Source organism: Lissotriton helveticus, chromosome 1_2 (genome assembly GCF_964261635.1).
Source record: "Lissotriton helveticus chromosome 1_2, aLisHel1.1, whole genome shotgun sequence".
Classification (NCBI taxonomy): domain Eukaryota; kingdom Metazoa; phylum Chordata; class Amphibia; order Caudata; family Salamandridae; genus Lissotriton; species Lissotriton helveticus.
In genome coordinates, this window is record NC_136058.1 from 360,254,454 (window position 1) to 360,267,825 (window position 13,372).

At 48.5% G+C, this 13,372-nt stretch overlaps 2 protein-coding genes across 3 annotated transcripts in view; one reads left to right on the top strand and one right to left on the bottom strand.

The window, feature by feature from the left end:
• The window catches only part of LOC144805272 (membrane-spanning 4-domains subfamily A member 4A-like), a 161,519-nt gene extending 148,597 nt beyond the window's left edge, over positions 1–12,922 (bottom strand). Inside the window, exon 1 of one of the 2 annotated variants that reach the window (XM_078671954.1) lies at positions 12,673–12,922. The gene's annotated coding sequence lies outside the window, so the exon portion shown is untranslated. The remainder of the gene's footprint in view (positions 1–12,672) is intronic. The other variant, XM_078671953.1, reaches the window with a different exon arrangement.
• LOC144805256 (acyl-coenzyme A amino acid N-acyltransferase 1-like) overlaps positions 1–13,372 on the top strand; it is a 205,645-nt gene that overhangs the window by 13,930 nt on the left and 178,343 nt on the right. The gene's annotated exons all lie outside the window — the stretch shown is intronic.

The window sequence follows — 13,372 nt, forward strand, 5'->3', positions numbered from 1 at the left end:
TCATGTCCACCAAGTATGTCACTGAGCTCTTGCGCTCCACAACCTCAAATGGGCCTGTCCACTTATCCTGAAGTGCACAGGGTTCCACTGGGGCCAAGACATACACCTCTTGTCCAGGCTGAAGCTCTACCAGAGTGGCATTCTGGTCGTACCACCGCTTCATCTCCTCCTGGCTAGCTTCCAGATTTGCCTCAGCAAGTTGTCTGAAGCGCCTGGTTTGGTTTCTGAAGGCCAGCATGTAGCTATATACATTCTGGGGAGGTTTCCTGGGAGATTGCTCCCAGCCTTCCTTTACCAAACTCAGTGGTCCTCTCACGGGGTGACCATACAGCAGCTCAAAGGGGCTGAACCCTAGAGACTTCTGTGGCACCTCGCGGTATGCAAAGAGCAGGCATGGTAAGAGGACGTCCCACTTACGCCTCATTGGACCTTCCAGGCCCATGATCATGCCCTTCAGGGTTCGGTTGAATCTCTCAACCAACCCATTCCCTTGGGGATGGTAAGGGGTGGTGAACTTGTAGGTTACACCACACTCTTGCCAAAGGGACTTCATATACTTGGATATGAAGTTGGTCCCCCTGTCGCTCACCACCTCTAGAGGGAACCCCACTCTGGAGAAAATTCCCATCAGTGCACGCCCCACCACGGGGGCCGTCACTGTCCTCAGAGGGATGGCTTCAGGGTACCGGGTGGCATGATCCACCAAGACCAGGATGAACCTGTTGCCCATGGCTGTCTTGGGGTCCAGAGGCCCAACAATGTCAATACCCACTCGTTGGAATGGAGTACTGACCACAGGGAAGGGTTGGAGGGGAGCCTTGTTCTTCCCTCCGCTCTTCCCACTTGCCTGGCAAGTTGGACAGGTCCTACAATGAGCATCTGAGCTCTTGTGCATTCGGGGCCAGTAGAAGTGGGTGACAAGCCTGTCATAGGTCTTGTCCATCCCCAAATGTCCTGCTAAAGGCACATCGTGAGCCAGTCCCAGTAGGAAGGCTCTGAACTTCTGGGGTACCACCAGCACACGGGCTGACCCAGGTTCAGCAGCCTTAGGCTCTGAATACAGGAGGTCATTCTCCCAGTACACATAATGTGTTTTGGCCTGAACACCATTGGCCTGGTCTGCAGCCTGCTGCCGCATACCCACGAGAGAAGGGCATTCTCTCTGCTCCCCGCAGAATTCCTCCCTGGAGGGGCCTCCTTCTTGCTGCCAATGGGTCAGCTCAGGCAGATCCCCCAGTTCGGCAATCTGTTCCCCAGTAGGCTCCAGGGCATCCCCCTCAAGGTCTGCTTCCTCCTGGACCGCGGGAACTTCAGGGGCCGGTTTCCCGCGCACCCTGCGCCTTCTCCCTAAGGCCGGTTCCTGGGCCTCTCCGTCAGGCCCCAGGACCTCTTGATCACCCCTACTGGCTGCCATTGACCGGGTGGTCACGCACGCCCAGTCAGGTAGACCCACCATCTTCAGGTGAGTCGTTTTCTCCACCTTTTCCCAAGGGGAGTCCTCCAAGTCGTTCCCTAGCAAACAGTCAACAGGCATGGCTTTCCTCACACAGACCTGCAGAGTACCAGAGACCCCCCCCCACTCGAAGGGAACTTGAGCCATCGGACACTGACTCTCTGAATTGTCAGCGTTGACAACCCTACAGTAGGCATGGGGTACAACCTGCTCTTGAGACACCAGGTGATGCCTCACTGCAGTCACACTGGCCCCTGTGTCTCTAAGAGCCTCAGCTTTCTTACCATTGATGGTAACCACCTGCCCATATTTTTTAGTGTTAGAGGGCAGGTAGTTTGTAGGGACCATCTCACTGTCTCCTAGTGAGACTAGGGTCATCTGAACAGGATCTCCACCCCCCGGGACCATCACTTCTTCTCCTAAGTGAACACTGGTCACTTGTCGGGGCGGAGCACCAGTGGGTGCTGGTTTTCCAAACAGGCGACACTTGGGGTCACTGGCTATGTGCCCCGGGTCACCACATTTGTAACAATTGAAGGGCCCCTTTGGAACAGGTCTACCTGTCGGGGCCCCATTCTGCTTAGGGGGTGGGGGAGGCTGAGAACCTTTCTGCTGGTCCCCTTGGGGATTACTTTGGGGGCCTTTTTGGAACCCTTTCTGTTTTCCCTTGTCCCCCCCACTCTTCTGCTGGGGACCCTGCCCACCCTTGGCGGAGTCTCCCACCCGACCCTTGTGGACCCTGGTGCTGAGCCAGCGGTCCGCCTCCTCAGCAAGCTTCCTCGGGTTGGACAACTTGCTATCAATCAGGTGCTGGCGTAACTCAGGAAAACATTGTTCAGACAAGTGCTCCCATGCAATTAAATCAAAGAGACCCTGAAAATCATTCACTTTGTTACCCTTCACCCAACCATCCAGTGCTCTGCAAAAAAAAGTCACAAACTCCACATATGTATTCCCAGGCCGCTTATTACACCCCCTAAACTTCTGCCTATACATTTCAGGGGTAAGCCCGTACCTGGTCATTAAAGCTTCTTTCATATGGGGATAGGATCTCTGGTCTTCAGTGGGCAAATCTAGCAGGGTGTCCCGCCCTTCGCTAAGGAACCTTCCCCATAACCCCGCTCCCCAATCCTTCTCAGGGACCCGGTGGGAAAACATGGCTACCTCATATGCCCTAAACCATTGTCCTATGTCATCCCCCTTAAAGAACTCTTTAACTACATCTTTGGGGATGTGCACTCTTGACTCTACCTGCACCGGCATTGCGCTGCCACCAGAGGGAGGATGATCCAAGGTTTTCTCTTTTAGACTCATCTCCCTCATCTTCACATCATACTCCAACTGGAGTTTTCGCTCTTCCAGAGCCATCCTTTTGCTTTCAAGCTCCATTTGGCCCTTTAAATTCAATTCTGCCAGTTTTATCTCATGATCCCTGGTTGCCTGTCTGTCTGCCAGCTCCTCTGGCGACAGGCCTCTGCCAAAGCTAAGAACGCTGTCTGGTTTTTCCAGACTCACAGGATCCACTGGTGCACCCTGATCCTCAGGTGCCTTCCTAGATTCAATCCAGGCTCTCATGGCCTTGTAGAACTCGGGTTTGTTCTTGCATCCTGCGTGTGGAACCTTGAGTTTCCTGCAAAAATAACTCAACTGCTTCTTTGTGTAGTCATCCAGCTTTGATGCATCCCATTCCAGCTCCTGCGCACCAGAGGCTATGGACTCTCCTCCATAAATGCTGTTTGTGCCAGGCATGTTTGCAACACTAGGGATCTTCTTCTTTAGCAAAATTAAAAATCAAAAAGTCTGTGGCTAAGATACTGGACTGTAATCACTATGCAATGGTCAGTAGCTAAGGTAAAATACTGCAAATGTAAATTCGCGAATCCTCACCGCTGCGTCCAATGTAGGAAGGGGGAGTCTCTGGTTGGCGCAGTGCAACACTGGCGACAATCAGGGCCTCTCTCTTCCTCGTCAGGGCTGAGGGTTACCTTCAAGACAACCTCTGCTTACCCTCTAGGTAGTGTGGCTTAAGCAGTCTTAGGCTAATCTCTGGGGCATGTAAGGTTAAACATTTGCAATATTACACCGTCACAACCAACCCACCACACAATGACACCAAACTGTATTTGTAAAAATATATTCTCTTTATATAAATTTCAAGCAGGCTTGTAAATACAGTCTTGGTTATTTCAAATGCAGGTTCCAGTTACTCTTTAGGTTAAGTTGCCACAGTTCTTTCTCAGTAATAAGCAATCTTTGTTTAGTGTTATTCCCAAACAGTTCTTTCAGTGTTCTTTCCTTTCAAAGAGAAAGCCTCTCTCTGTTCTGGGGCTTTGGGACCCTCCCCGGCCTTCGGAGCGCCTTGCAGCGCCTCTCCTGCCTTCAAGGGTGAAACTGACTCGGCCCCTACCAACTCTCACGCATCTCGCGGTAGGCTTGGAATGGACACCAGAGAGGGGCTTGAAAAACCCTGGGCCTTTTCCAGAGGTGGGGGCTGAGCTCGGAGCAGAGCAGCAAGCAGGCGATGGGTGGGGGCTCCCGGCTGCAGTGAGGAGCAGGGAAGGGTGAGAGGAGCCTCTGGGGCCAAGGCACCTTCAGGAATGCTTTCTTTCAGGAATTGTCAGTGCAGAGGGGTCTCTTCTGACAGCGGAGATCTCCGGGAGGCAAGGCACCCTTCACAGTGGGGGTGCGTGCGGCCTCTCCTGGGGGGGCAGAGCAAGGCAGGGCAGCCGGGTGCAATCAGATGCACGGGGTCCAGGCTGCTCGAGTCCCCGGGATTCCGGCGGGAGGGGCTGAAGTCTCCTCAAGGGCTCCGTGAAGCAGGCAGGGGTAGAGGAGCGGCCGGCCTTAGCCCTGGGGCAGAGAGCGACTCCGGGTGGAGCGAGGCTCTCAAGGGCAAGAGGGCAGGCTGGCTCCCGAGTACCACGGCCCTAGGAGGGGGCGAGAGGGGGCAGACTTCACCTCCGGCGGGAGGAAATACTCGGCCTCAGGCAGGGGACGAGCCAAAGCACAGGAGAACCCACTGGTCCTGGGGTTCAGTTCAGGGGGCAAGCTCAATCAAGCCCTTGGAGAAAAGTTTCAAGCACAAATCAGCAAAGTCTTTTAGCAAAGTCTTCTCCTCTCCTTCCTCAGCAAGGCAAGCAGCAGGCCAGTCCTTCCAGCGTCTTCTTCTCCTTCTATTCGGGCAGAGGTTCTTTGTGGTAAAACAGGATTCTGATTTACAAGGAGCAGGGCTCCTACTTTTATACACAGTTTCTTTTGTTCTCACTGGCCAGGGGGGCCTCTGCATAACTGCTCTCAGCTCCTGAGCACTTGTGGTGGGTACTTCTGCTTCTGCATTCAGTGTGAGGGCAGGCACATCAGCCGCTCCCCAGGGGGGCGGAGCCGGCATTGTGAGGACAGGGGCAGCCTGAGCACTTTGTTGACAAGCTTCGGTCCTTCCTGGGCCAGGTGCAGGCTGAGTCATCAGTCGCTCCCCAGGAGGGCGGAGCCAGCATTGTGGGGGCAGAGCACAGCCTGATGCATCATTCAGGGGAAACTCCCACCACCCACTAAGGTGTCATCCTGCTATTCACAACCTGTCAACTCCCAGCCCTGTCACTCACACAACTCAGACAGTCAGATACACACAAAAGCAGAGGCGGGCTGAAATGGTTAGGCAAGCAAATGCTAGCTTTCTAAAAGTAGCATTTGCAAACACAGGATATTAAAATAAACTTTACTAAAAGAAGTATTTTATTATTCTGAGTTCAGGCATACTAAACATTAATTTCTACCATGTCCCCTGAGCCTGCTGGGATTATAGAGTGTAATAATTCCAGCAGCCCATCTGGCCTAGAAGGGAACTGGTAGCCTTACAATAGTGAAAAACGAATTTGGCAGTAATTCACTATTAGAACATGCCACACACATCAGGGCATGTCCTACCTTACACTTACAATGCACCCTGCCCTCAGGCCTACCATAGGGGTGACTAATATGAAGTTAAGGGAAGGTTTAGGGGCTGGCAAGTGTGTGCACTTGCCCAGCCAGTGTGACAGTACCAGACTGCACGCAGGATCTGCAATGGCAGACCCCAGACACATTTTAAGGCTGCTTCTGTGGGTGGCGCAACCAGCGCTGCAGGCCCACTAGCAGTGTTGGCATTCACAAGCCCTGGCACTCCTGGTGCACTTTACTAGGGACTAACAGTAAATCCAATGAACCAATCAGGGACATCAATCACAGGTACACTTTACAGTAGGGAGCACTTGCACTGCGGCACGGGTTGGCCGTGGCGCAGTGCCCTGAGTAGCAGACACCAGCAAAACATTTGAGGCACAACAGCAAAAAGTGGAAGGGAAACTCACGCCAAGGTGCCAGGTCTAACAGCTGCTGTAGGATTGGAAATCAGAAATTCACATATGTTTTTTCCATATCCGTCAGGAGCACAGAGAAATTGCTATGGCAAGCAGCAAAAGTATGACAAAGATGCGCACTAGCTGCTAGTAGAAGCAGGTTACTGGCAGTGCATAATCTGAGTCATACAAGACCAGCCCCTGCTATCTGTAGCTCGTCATGGAATTGGGTATTGCATGCAGGAATCCGAAGGCGGGAGACTAGCCTTGAAATGGATATTGTCCCGCCTGAATCAGAAGGGTTGGTATATATGTTCATATGTTTGAAGGTCAACGGTCACATAGCTGCCAAGGTTTCTGATTGCCTATGTGTGACGTTTTCATAATTTCATTGTAATTAAGAGTGTAATTCAACACCTATGAGTGACACAAGAAGCTCCTAAGAAGATCTTAAAACTGCTGCAAAGCAACAGAAATGACGTGGTGGTGTATGTGGGTGAAATAGGGTGGCCCCAACAGTGCATCTCCTTTAGTCCTCTCTTTCCACAGGGGAAGCGTTGTGCAGTGGGGAGATGTAGCATAGGCTGCCTGGGAGCTACAGAGACTTTGAAAGGGCATTGCCAGTAGTCCTCAAGGCTCTACATGCGCAGCACGCGCTCAAGTGGCCTTCCCTGATTGGCCGTGCAGGCCTCAGTAGAGTGTGGCACACAACAGGCACTACAGTCATCAGCAGGCGCTAATATTTTAAAAAGTAAATTGCCTGCTTCGCCACTGACAACTACATGTGACCAGACAGAATGAGACTGTGTGACTCAGGAATGTGGAATTCCTATAGCCGACACCCATGATATATTGTTTGGGGTCAAAGGCAACAAGTTTTCATGCGTATTTTGTCTTTGGGAGAAGTAGCACCAAATCCAATACAGCACAAACCCTTTGGCTGCTAGTTTACAGTACCACATTATGGATCAGGGAAAGGCAATGTCTACAGTAATATTTGTGTCCATGTGTTAATACTGTTCGACTTGTATTTATGGTTCATTAATGCAAATCTTTTATTATTGGGATGAGCGTTCAAAGTAAATGTTGTAAGCTCGGACTACACTAATGACAATGGTACCAGTATAAAAATATGTGCTCATGTTTTCAAAGTTTAGCAGTATGAGGCTATGCATAATACTCTCAAAATGTTCTCCTATTAGATGCAAATATGTGCAGAAGCCTGAAAGCAAGATTGATGATTCTTTGCTTTTAATATAAAATGTTCACAAAGAAATGCAAGTAGGAAAAAAAAACATTTTGCCAAACTACTGAGATTTTAGGTCACATATCGTTGCAGTATCATTTAGTAAAATATGTTGATGTATGCTAGTATTTCCTTAAAATATTCATAATGGAAAATCAGTGTAACCAGTTTTTAATACGGTTATGGAAAACAAAAATAAACAAGCTTTGGCATAGCCAGTAGGTCTGAAATTGGTGGTCAGCCTTTTGGTTTTGTCAATGCATGACTTGTTTAGTCATGGTTTTTGTAAAACCGTATTGGTGTGGGAGCTGCTGGGCCCACACCATTATAACAAACATTGGCAAAAGCAAAAATAGTTTTTGGTCTAAGAAAGCACACAGTAGTTCCTGGAACTGACCAAAACACCTTTGTTTACTGATATACTACTTGTGAAAAGCAGAATGCTGCCACTCACAGTGAAGTCAGCTGATAGACAGTGAGAGACAGAGACTGAATTTTAATAAACGCCAAAGGTCATGGTTAATGCCAGGCCTAATTAGAGGCCCAGTTAATAATGGAAGTCTCAAAATTGCACCCATGGTAAATGTCCTTGCATTAAGTGCAGCTATACAGCTTCCGTGACTAAACAAGAATTTACAGAAGTAGGCCAAGAAATAGTACTCCTACAAGATATTTGTGAACTGCATTTTAGCATGAGCAAATATGCATGTGTAGATTTGCAAATGTGAAAATCTGAGTGTTTCCAAGTTCACTTTTTGTCCAACAACTTTTTTCCCAACCCTGGAGGAAGTCATTTTTCCTAACCCTAGAAGAAGCCATTGTCAGGAGTAAATTTCCAAACTTTCTCAGTCTGGGAAAATATAAGAGAAGAGTTGTTGAAAACCCTTAAAACATTCAAATTAGTAGGTTTGCACAGACTCCAAAGGGCATTCCAACCCTGGAACTAATGCTTACCACTACCTTAAGCCCCAGTATGTAGATCTGCAGAAAAGTGGCAACATAAGGGAATTGAGATTGCTGCCGTAATTTGTCATTACATTACAAGGCACAAAAGGGACAAGTGGATTTTGTTAGAGGACAAGTTGATTTATGAAGCAACCTCCTCCATGGACAAGTAGATATTTTATTAAATTCCACACCCCTGGTGATTGTAAAATTCACTTCAGCTGTAACACAGGGCAGGCAATAGCTGAGCCAAAGCGATAAAGCACATTTGTATTACCTGTGGAGTCAGTGACCGATTTTAAACTCCAGGCTGCTGTTTGACTCACTTCTATGCGAGGCGAGCCGCCCGCAGCAATTCACATCTGTTTTTGGGCCGCCTCCTCAGAGTCCTGGGCGCAAAGACTCGGGGGAATGAATTGTGTCAGACTCAGCACAGCAGTAGCTGCACGCAGTGGTGTGCTCTCAGGGCTGAATATATTGAACATATATTAAAAGCTGTAAACGGTGTATTTTCCAGAGACTACGCAAACTTGCATGAATAACTTCGCAGTGTGCATAATATTCATGTTCAAGAGACCTTCCTGCATACTGTGCATATCTGATTGTGTAACCTGCCCATATGATGCAGACTGATGGAATTAAAGCTTGACACTCATCCATTGACAGCAACTCTGTCAGCTGTACCCCCAGAGAGCTCTTGGGCTATCTTAACTCGTCAATGTCCAAAAACGTACCTGACAAATTATATGCCATTTTGTAAATCTCAAGTGTGAGTTTTTGAGTGCAGCAGAGAGCTTTGCAATGAAATTTTTTTTTGTAGTAGGTGCTTCTCAAAAATGAGATTCTGTACATGATGTGATGGGGGGTCAAGAGGAGACCAGATTACAGAGCCAGAAGGTTGTGAATGGGAGCATTGTGATTTTGATGGTACCATGTGCAGCTCTTATTTTCACATTTCCTAATCCATTTGCAAAGGAAACAAATACAAAGCCCTCTGCCTGGCCCATAAGACTCTCCACCAATTGGAGATTGGCCCAGATAGAATTTTCTGTCAAAATCTTTCAAGTGAAACCTTTCAGGCAGGAACCTCAGGTCCAGTGGCTCAGGGCAGCTGGTAGTCCTGAGATATAAATAGACAAACAGCGGGGCAGAAGTTTTGTAATCAACACAGCCAAGGATTGGAATACTTTCTCCCCCACATCAGATCCATTCCTAACCTACTTAATTCCAGATAAAACTTAAAAACCTGTCTCTTCCCTAAATAATCGCTAACAGGGTTCCTTGATTTCCTCTTCCACAGTTCTAGCGCCTTGGCACCTTCGAGTAATTGTTTGCACTTTATAAATTCAGCTAACATAACATGATATATATTTAGAATGTAAGTCACTGGATCAAAAAGTGATTCACCTTGAAGCAAACAATTCACCCTTATCTTCAAGATGCATCACATTCATTTTTGGAAAATTTGCTTGAAATGCAACAATTTGCACGAATTTCCCTAAATATCTGCAGGGGAAGAAAATATCTAAATCTGTAAATGCAATAGAAAATAGTTGATGTGCGTTCAAACATAGTCACAATTTCTGCACCTGTTTTAACAATGTCCTCAGTAGAATGAATGCTGGAGCTCACGTTCAGTGCAATTAAATGTCGGGTCACCGAATACCAAGGCTGGTAGGCTTGAATCCCCCTCGTGCCTCTTTAACCCCTACCGGGCTACCGAGTTTTCCCGCTGTGCGCTGGAATTAAAAAAATTCAGAAAGGGGGTGGTGATGGACAGAGCATCTGAGTTAAACAGAACACTCATACCCTGTCAAAAGATCAGGGCTTAATCCATCACCGTTTTTTATCTCACTGCACCATCCCAGTTCAGAACCTGGCTATATGCAAATTAGTCTGACCCTGGCCCAGTGCATCATGGGAACAGGGCAGACCAAACTACCAAGCCAATTCTTTACTGGAAAGGAAACAAGCTTCCGGGGACCGGTTTCTGGCATTACAGCCGTCTTCGGCCCGGCTTGCTTGAATCCTGATGGTGCAGTGAGCAAGGGACTCACATCTGAGCATACCCTGCCACTCCTATAGTGGCCAAAGCGATTCAGAAAGGGGGTGGTGATGGACAGAGCATCTGAGTTAAACAGAACACTCATACCCAGTCAAAAGATCAGGGCTTAATCCATCACCATTTTTTAGCTCACTGCACCATCCCAGTTCAGAACCTGGCTATATGCAAATTAGTCTGACCCTGGCCCAGTGCATCATGGGAACAGGGCAGACCAAACTACCAAGCCAATTCTTTACTGGAAAGGAAACAAGCTTCCAGGGACCGGTTTCTGGCATTACAGCCGTCTTCGGCCCGGCTTGCTTGAATCCTGATGGTGCAGTGAGCAAGGGACTCCCATCTGAGCATACCCTGCCACTCCTATAGTGGCCAAAGCGATTCAGAAAGGGGGTGGTGATGGACAGAGCATCTGAGTTAAACAGAACACTCATACCCAGTCAAAAGATCAGAGCTTAATCCATCACCGTTTTTTAGCTCACTGCACCATCCCAGTTCAGAACCTGGCTATATGCAAATTAGTCTGACCCTGGCCCAGTGCATCATGGGAACAGGGCAGACCAAACTACCAAGCCAATTCTTTACTGGAAAGGAAACAAGCTTCCGGGGACTGGTTTCTGGCATTACAGCCGTCTTCGGCCCGGCTTGCTTGAATCCTGATGGTGCAGTGAGCAAGGGACTCACATCTGAGCATACCCTGCCACTCCTATAGTGGCCAAAGCGATTCAGAAAGGGGATGGTGATGGACAGAGCATCTGAGTTAAACAGAACACTCATACCCAGTCAAAAGATCAGGGCTTAATCCATCACCGTTTTTTAGCTCACTGCACCATCCCAGTTCAGAACCTGGCTATATGCAAATTAGTCTGACCCTGGCCCAGTGCATCATGGGAACAGGGCAGACCAAACTACAAAGCCAATTCTTTACTGGAAAGGAAACAAGCTTCCGGGGACCGGTTCCTGGCATTACAGCCGTCTTCGGCCCGGCTTGCTTGAATCCTGATGGTGCAGTGAGCAAGGGACTCATATCTGAGCATACCCTGCCACTCCTATAGTGGCCAAAGCGATTCAGAAAGGGGGTGGTGATGGACAGAGCATCTGAGTTAAACAGAACACTCATACCCAGTCAAAAGATCAGGGCTTAATCCATCACCGTTTTTTAGCTCACTGCACCATCCCAGTTCAGAACCTGGCTATATGAAAATTAGTCTGCCCCTGGCCCAGTGCATCATGGGAACAGGGCAGACCAAACTACCAAGCCAATTCTTTACTGGAAAGGAAACAAGCTTCCGGGGACCGGTTTCTGGCATTACAGCCGTCTTCGGCCGGCTTGCTTGAATCCTGATGGTGCAGTGAGCAAGGGACTCACATCTGAGCATACCCTGCCACTCCTATAGTGGCCAAAGCGATTTAGAAAGGGGTGGTGATGGACAGAGCATCTGAGTTAAACAGAACACTCATACCCAGTCAAAAGATCAGGGCTTAATCCATCACCGTTTTTTAGCTCACTGCACCATCCCAGTTCAGAACCTGGCTATATGCAAATTAGTCTGACCCTGGCCCAGTGCATCATGGGAACAGGGCAGACCAAACTACCAAGCCAATTCTTTACTGGAAAGGAAACAAGCTTCCGGGGACCGGTTTCTGGCATTACAGCCGTCTTCGGCCCGGCTTGCTTGAATCCTGATGGTGCAGTGAGCAAGGGACTCACATCTGAGCATACCCTGCCACTCCTATAGTGGCCAAAGCGATTTAGAAAGGGGGTGGTGCACTGGGCCAGGGACAGACTAATTTGCATGTAGCCAGGTTCTGAACTGGGATGGTGCAGTGAGCTAAAAAACGGTGATGGATCAAGCCCTGATCTCTTGACTGGGTAGGAGTGTTCTGCTTAATTCAGATGCTCTGTCCATCACCACCCCCTTTATGAATCGTTTTGGCCACTATCGGAGTGGAAGGGTATGCTCAGACATGAGTCCCTTGCTCACTGCACCATCAGGTTTCAAGCAAGCCGGGCCGAAGACGGCTGTATTGCCAGAAACCGGTCCCCGGAAGCTTGTTTCCTTTCCAGTAAAGACTTGGCTTGGTAGTTTGGTCTGCCCTGTTCCCATGATGCACTGGGCCAGGGTCAGACTAATTTGCATGTAGCCAGGTTCTGAACTGGGATGGTGCAGTGAGCTAAAAAACGGTGATGGATCAAGCCCTGATCTCTTGACTGGGTAGGAGTGTTCTGCTTAATTCAGATGCTCTGTCCATCACCACCCCCTTTATGAATCGGAATTTAAAAAATGGCTTGTTTATGACAAAGCCAGCTCGTCATCCGCGTACCGCAGGTAACACCCATGACGAGCTGGCTTTGTCATTAGCACTGAAGGGGTTAATTCGCTACCAATTATTTACGGTGCCACTTAGCTCACAATTGCAGGTTTCTGCTCTCTCCCTTGGCGATGGTCTTTCCTTCTTATTCTACCTTCTTCTTTCCTCACTGAGTGTTTCCCCTCTCTTTCTCTTGCTAAATGTCTAATGAGGAAAAATAAGTGCTGGTCCCCAAAAATGAGTGCCGATGGACCCCACCAGGAACCACCTGCTCAAATTAAGCACTGACGGAAACAAATAAAAGATAAGGGAAGCACTGCACCTTATCTGAGGCTCCAGTTTGAACCAATGTTCGACTCCGGCAGATTCAACTGCAGGAAGGAACAGCACGGAGGTTGTTGCGACACCTGCTATCAATGACTACCTATTGCTAAAGTGCACTCTCGCCTCCCGTCATCTTCAGTGCAGTCATCTGAAGGCAGGGCTTCCCGATAAAGCCACACCTGTCATTTTCCACTGGACCTTGGCCAGACTGAGACACATGACTGTAGAAACACCTATGGTTACTGCACGCTGGATGCTGTAGTCTTGGTTTCTTTGTGTTGAACTAATTATACTGACACACCTGATAACTTTGACACGTAGGTGAAAACATTGTGACAGGAAAAGGTGTTTGTAAAGATATGTTCTCCCTAAGGTGACATTACCTCCACATCCTTCTTCCTCATACCAGTCCAACACGAGCTCTGGTCTAACTGACAGTATTTACTTGCCCCAGCCAAACAATTTCTCACAAAATGAAAGTTCAGTAACTTTGACGCAGTGCCCAGGGCACAAGTCCTAAGAAAAGAAGTGGGGGGACTAACCAAGTTAGGCAGTATGCAACTGACATCATGGCACATGACATAACAGTGTGTGACATTACGGAGCGTGACATCACACGTGAAATCACAGGAAGTGCACCACAATCCCTGACTTCATAGGAAGTAACATCACAAGAAGTGATATCAGATCTTAAGACC